At 39.5% G+C, this 7,213-nt stretch overlaps 1 protein-coding gene and 1 pseudogene across 2 annotated transcripts in view; both read left to right on the plus strand.

The window, feature by feature from the left end:
- The window catches only part of TSHR (thyroid stimulating hormone receptor), a 189,123-nt gene that overhangs the window by 75,481 nt on the left and 106,429 nt on the right, over nucleotides 1–7,213 (plus strand). The gene's annotated exons all lie outside the window — the stretch shown is intronic.
- Nucleotides 6,141–6,983, plus strand: LOC108530807 (nicotinamide/nicotinic acid mononucleotide adenylyltransferase 1 pseudogene; annotated as a pseudogene).

The raw sequence follows: 7,213 nt of genomic DNA on the forward strand, positions 1-7,213 counted from the left end.
ACAGTGGGGTGTTAAAGTCTCCCATTATTATTGTATGGGAGTCTAAGTCTCTTTGTAAGTCTCTAAGGACTTGCTTTATGAATCTGGGTGCTCCTGTATTGGGTGCATATATATTTAGGATAGTTAGCTCTTCTTGTTGAATTGATCCCTTTACCATTATGTAATGGCCTTCTTTGTCTCTTCTGATCTTTGTTGGTTTAAAGTCTGTTTTAACAGAGACTAGGATTGCAACCCCTGCCACCTTTTTTTTTCCATTTGCTTGGTAGATCTTCCTCCATCCCTTTATTTTGAGCCTATGTGTGTCTCTGCACATAAGATGGGTCTCCTGAATACAGCACACTGATGGGTCTTGACTCTTTATCCAATTTGCCAGTCTGTGTCTTCTAATTGGAGCATTCAGCCCATTTACATTTAAGGTTAATATTTGCTATGTGTGAATTTGATCCTGTCATTATGATATTAGCTGGTTATTTTGCTCGTTAGTTGATGCAATTTCTTCCTAGCATCAATGGTCTTTACAATTTGGCATGTTTTTGCAGTGGTTGGTACCAGTTGTTCCTTTCCATGTTTAGTGCTTCCTCAGGAACTGTTGTAGGGCAGAACTCGTGGTGACAAAATCTCTCAGCATTTGCTTGTCTGTAAAGGATTTTATTTCTCCTTCACTTATGAAGCTTAGTTTGGCTAGATATAAAATTCTGAGTTTAAAATTCTTTTCTTTAAGAATGTTGAATATTGGCCCCCACTATCTTCTGGCTTGTAGAGTTTCTGCCGAGAGATCCGCTGTTAGTCTAATGAGCTTCCCTTTGTGGGTAACCCAACCTTTCTCTCTGGCTGCCCTAAACATTTTTCCTTCATTTCAACTTTGGTGAATCTGATAATTATGTGTCTTGGAGTTGCTCTTCTCAGGGAGTATCTTTGTGGTGTTCTCTGTATTTCCTGAATTTGATTGTTGGCCTGCCTTGCTAGGTTGGGGAAGTTCTCCTGGATAATATCCTGCAGGGTGTTTTCCAATTTGGTTCCATTCTCCCTGTCACTTTCAGGTTCACCAATCAGATGTAGATTTGGTCTTTTCACATAGTCTCATATTTCTTGGAGGCTTTGTTCATTTCTTTTTACTCTTGTTTCTCTAAACTTCTCACTTCATTTCATTCATTTGATCTTCAATCACTGATACCCTTTCTTTCAGTTGATCAAATCGGCTACTGAAGCTTGTGCATTTGTCATGTACTTCTTGTGCCATGGTTTTCAGCTCCATCAGGTCATTTATGCAATGGGTTCGAACTTCCTCCTTTAGCTTGGAGAAGTTTGATCGTCTGAAGTCTTCTTCTCTCAACTCATCAAAGTCATTCTCCATCCAGCTTTGTTCCATTGCTGGCGAGGAGCTGCGTTCCTTTGGAGGGGGAGAGGCACTCTGATTTTTAGAATTTTCAGCTTTTCTGCTCTGTTTTTTCCCCATCTTTGTCTTTTATCTACCTTTGGTCTTTGATGATGGCGATGTACAGATGGGGTTTTGGTGTGGATGTCCTTTCTGTTGGTTAGTTTTCCTTCTAATCGTCAGGACCCTCAGCTGCAGGTCTGTTGAAGTTTGCTGTAGGTCCACTCCAGACCCTGTTTGCCTGGGTATCAGCAGAGGAGGCAGCAGAACAGCAAATATTGCTGAATAGCAAATGTGGCTGCCTGATCGTTCCTCTGGAAGCTTCATCTCAGAGGGTTGCCCGGCCGTGTGAGGTGTCAGTCTGCCCCTACTGGGGGTGCCTTCCAGTTAGGCTACTTGGGGATCAGGGACCCACTTGAGAAGGCAGTCTGTCCATTCTCGGATCTCAAACTCCATGCTGGGAGAACCACTACTCTCTTCAAAGCTGTCAGACAAGGACATTTAAGTCTGCAGAGGTTTCTGCTGCCTTTTGTTCAGCTATGCCCTGCCCCCAGAGGTGGAGTCTACAGAGGCAGGCAGGCCTCCTTGAGCTGTGGTGGGCTCCACCCAGTTCGAGCTTCCCTGCTGCTTTGTTTACCTACTCAAGCCTCAGCAATGGCAGGCACTCCTCCCCCAGCCTGGCTGCTGCCTTGCAGTTCGATCTCAGACTGCTGTGCTAGCAATGAGCAACACAACATTGACGTGGGACCCTCCGAGCCAGGCGCAGGATATAATCTCCTGGTGTGCTGTTTGCTAAGACCGTTGGAAAAGCACAGTATTAGGGTGGGAGTGACCCAGTTTTCCAGGTGCTGTCCATCACAGCTTCCCTTGGCTAGGAAAGGGAATTCCCTGACCCCGTGCACTTCCCGAGTGAGTCGATGCCTCGCCCTGCTTCAGTTCACGCTCGGTGGGCTGCACCCACTGTCCTGCACCCACTGTCTGACAAGCCCCAGTGAGATGAACCCAGTACCTCAGTTGGAAATGCAGAAATCACCGTTTTCTGTGTTGCTCACACTGGGAGCTGTAGACTGGAGCTGTTCCTATGTGGCCATCTTGGAACCGCCAAATGGATTATTTGAAAAGACTAATAAAATTGATAAACCATTGGTAAGGTTGATCAAGGAAATGAAGAATCACAAATTAAAAAGGAGTCTATTATCACAGAATCTATAGATATTTTAAAATTATATTATATAAAGATATTAACTTCATGTCTCTAAATTTGAAATTTTTAATAAAATGGATAAATTCCCATAAAAAACAATTTACCAAAACTGACACATGAAGAAAGAGAAAATATGAATCATTCTGTAACCTTTAAAGGAATGAAAAACTATAACAAAGGCCATTGTGATTTCCCCAGAGTTATTTCACTCCCCTTTCCCATGTAAATCTTAGTTCCAAATCTTTGAGAAGGCATTCCTTATTTCAGCAATAGGTATCATCAGGGTTTTTATTTTAATTATAAGGACATATTTTCCCTTCTTCATCTTATTTAACTCAGTGTTATAAAACTGTTCTATAATTTACTTTTGAGGTTTATATATATTAGTTTCTCATCTATATTTCATACCCTAGGAGTTCAGATCATATAGCATGATAGCAAAGGGAGAAAGGGAGAAAAGAGGGAGATGTGGAAGGGGAGCAAAAAGAGAGCTGTCCTGATTTGGATTGTTACAGTTCTGTATCTGCACTCTGAGCAGTTTATTTATGATGGAGAGAAAATAAATAAAAATATATGTGACTTGATTTTCAGTTTTAGAATGTGTTAATGAGAAAAAAAAACCCAAATCAGCCTAAATCTTTATGCTTACTTTATAGAAATAAAAATTTTATGTACTATGTGGTAGAAGGGAATGTGGGCCATTCTGGGAAACTGTTCTTCAGACTACCTGGTAACCTATCAGTTAATCAAAGCATTTGACATTTTTTCTAAAGAAAAGAGGGTAAAAGAATAACTTGGCCTTTCTTAAAAAAAATATGCCCACGGATTATGCATCCTTGCCAGTTGTCTATTACATAGTTTGTTGAGACTGCACAACATCGTCTGGAATTTCCAAACATCAGCACTATAAAAATAATTCACTAAAACTGCCACAAAATAATTCATATTCTGTAATTACTTAACAGTGCACTTTGGACTACAGTATGGGCTGGATGTGCTAGGAATTATGCTGGGTTCAGTGAGAGTTCTGCAGAAAGTCTCTTTTGCCATAACTACCAGCCTCTTGATGTTAAAGAAATTGTGTTGATAGGCCCTAGAAACTTTGGACCTACAAGTACTGGAGCATATCTATTGTAGCACAGAAGGCAGTTGATGGTGGCTGATACAACGTTGGTATAAACAAGGTCACTAATGTTCCAGTATGAACATTCAAGAGCTCTTAGGGAAAACAAAGAAATCACTTTCACAAAGAACTTTCAATTGCCTGCTCTCTGACACTAAACCAGAATTTAAAAAATGAACCGAGTTCATTTTTTTTCCTTGTCTCTTGGCTAAAAGACCATAGAAAATTGATCCTTCACTGAATTTCAGGCAAAAATTGTATTGCTTTTGGTGAAATCCATTTTTTATCTCAAGGATTGAGCTCCAGTTATCACATCAAAATATATTTTCTTTAAAAATCTGAAGTTTGGCCTTGAATTTTAAAGTAAATTCTACTTGAATTATTATATGGGATGAAATATTTGAGTATTAATCCTTTTCTCTCTCTTTCAATGAATTAAGACAAATACAAGCACCTTTTAGAAATCAGGCAGGGAAATAAATGCTAATTAAATTCTCTTACCAATAGTATTTCATTTTGTGAAACAAACTTTTCTAAATCAGATAGATTTCACTGAAGAGTGGTTTTGATAATGCTGAATGGAATTGAGTATGACCTCCCAGATACAGATGCATTTTGGACTTCTCATCCACTTAGTCTTTTTCATTCAAACTGGAAAATCATGTGGTTTCATTTTTATTATTTTTTTAATTGAGAGGATTATCAGGAGAAAATGTGTATATGGCTTTATTTTATTTTAATCAACAAGATTGTCAGTAGGAAATTCATTCTGAATATAGCATACATGGAGCAAATATTCCTTTTTGGTCATGACATTTTTTCATTATGATGGGGGTTTGCCAGGGCATATACCATGTTTTAATGCCTTTTACATATAAAATCACAACATGATAAGACTTTAGACCTCTCTGTAAAAGTTGAGGTATAATGGGAACTAGCATGCTCTGACTGGCTGCCTCAATTAATAAAATAATCAGGAAATCTCTAGGGTTTGGGTATCCCTTGATGACCTACATAAACCCCAGTTCTTATAAATCTGTTCGCCCTTTTGCATCGGGGGAAGGGGAGAAGGAAAGCTGACCTGTTGGTGACATACACAGCATTATGCTTAGAAGAACATGGGTTTCTTCCATGCTACCATCCTACACTTGGCATGAAATCATAATCCAGTTTGTGAACCTACAGTCATATATTTGAAGGAACTACACACATAGGGGACAGAATGACCCTAGGCTCTGACTGGGTATCTTTGTTTATATTTTGATAAAGAAGTTTATGGAAAACATATTTTAATTGAACAATAATTTGAGGCATGGTTAAAAAAATATTATGTATTTTCTAGGAATTATTATTTAAGATTTAGGAAAAAACATGAGGCTTTAACTTGAAGAACTAACTATATTTTCAGGACAAATCTATGTTGTTTCTTATTTATTTACACTTTGGTACTCTACAACACCATTAGGATGTCTTGCTTCAGATTTTAAAAGTAGGTATTATCCCTTTGATCCCTTCATGTGCAAACTAGCTTAGCAACCTACCCCCAGGAGAGTAACCACAGAGCCAGTGGATCTAGCCCATGCTCCCTTGCATGAACCAGCCTGGCACTTTGCCCACAGGGAAGCAGTGCCAGAACCAGCAAACTAGCCACACAAACTCTAGCAGCCTAGGTCACAGGGGCACTTATAGGCATCACTGACAATGACTACAGAAACTTCAGACAGACTACACTACTGTCCTCACCCAGAACCAAAGCCAATGCACTCTACCCAGCTGACTCCCTAGGATACATCTTCAGGTGAAAGTCTTTCCCTCTGGAATCTACTGTATAAAATAGGAAGAGGCAACTCTTCCACGAGATGCACAGATATCAACAGAGGGACACAAGAAACATGACACTACCAAATGAGCACAGTGATTCTCCAGTTACTTAACACAAAGAAATAGAAATTTGTGAATCTTAAGGAAACTCAGAGAGATACAAAAGAACACAGATAGACATTTCAAATACATTGGGAAAATAATTTATGATCTGTATAAGAAATTGAACAAAGAGATAGCTATCATTAAAAAGAACCAAACAAACTTCCACTTGAGCAGCCTGAGACATCCATGGATGGGGGCAGTTTTTCCTTCAACTGCTCCTACCACAGCCTTTCTTAGGATTTTCCCAGCAAGGCCAAGAGGGTCTTTGAGGAAAACTGCATCCGAACATGCCTTGAGGGAAGGTGTCAAATGCAGAAGCATGGAAAAGAGTTACAATTTGAATATGAAACCATTTTTCTAGTTCACCTTAGAGAAGACTGTTGACACACTAGTCGAAATGGTTCCAATCGCCTACCTTGCAAGGCACTTCAGGTTCAAAGAATTTCCTTTGTAAAAACGACAAGGGAGGTGTCACAGTTTTCCATTTAGATCAACAAATTCAAGTTCTTACCATGGAAAATTCAGAGAAGACTGAAGTGGTTCTTCTTGCTTGTGGCTCCTTCAGTCCCATCACCAACATGCACCTCAGGTTGTTTGAACTGGCCAAGGACTGCATGAATTGAACAGGAAGATATAGAGTTGTCAAAGGCATAATCTCTCCCATTGATGATGCATGCAAGAAGAAGGGACTCATTCCTGCCCATCAGCAGGTCATCATGGCAGAACTTGCCACCAAGAATTCCAAATCGGTGGAAGTTGATACATGAAAAAGTCTTCAGAAAGAGTGGATAGAGACTGTCAAGACGCTAAGACACAATCAAGATAAATTGGAGGCTAGTAACTATGATCACCAGCAGAACTCACCTACACTGGAAAGGCCTGGATGGAAGAGGAATTCCATGAGCTGAACAAAGACAAAATTCTAGTCAAAAGAAATCCCTAGAGCCAAAAACAAAAGGTACACCAAAGGTTAAGCTGCTGTGTGGGGCAGATTTACTGGAGTCCTTTGGTGTTCCCAATTTCTGGAAGAGTGAAGACATCACCCAAATCATGGCAGACTATGGGCTCATGCATTACTCAAGCTGGAAATGCTGCTCAGAAATTCATCTATGAATCTGATGTGCTATGGAAACACTGGAGCAAAATTCATGTGGTGAATGAATGGATCACTAATGATACCTCATCCACAAAAATCCGGAGAGCCCTTAGAAAGGGCCAGAGCCTCCATTACTGTACTAGATCTTGTCCAAGAATACATCAAAAAGCATAATTTGTACAGTTCCGAGAGTGAAGACAGGAATGTTGGGGTCATACTGGCCCCTTTACAGAGAAACACTGCAGAAGCTAAGGCATAGAAATTCTACAGCATGATGTTTTGCACTTTCCTTTTAGGGTTTGAAACAATCTGGGTGTTAATAACTGGGAAAAGAAATTGTGGTCCTGTTGCATAAACTAAAGATTAAAAGTTTAGTAAAAATCAGTGGTAAATTAAAATCAGGGTTTTTTCTTTTTTCTTTGTATCAGAAGTTGCTAAGATGAATGTTTTCTATATGGTCTTTTTCTAAAAAAAAAAAAAAAAAAAAAA

Source organism: Rhinopithecus bieti, unplaced genomic scaffold (assembly GCF_001698545.2).
Source record: "Rhinopithecus bieti isolate Rb0 unplaced genomic scaffold, ASM169854v2 scaffold_6782, whole genome shotgun sequence".
Lineage (NCBI taxonomy): Eukaryota > Metazoa > Chordata > Mammalia > Primates > Cercopithecidae > Rhinopithecus > Rhinopithecus bieti.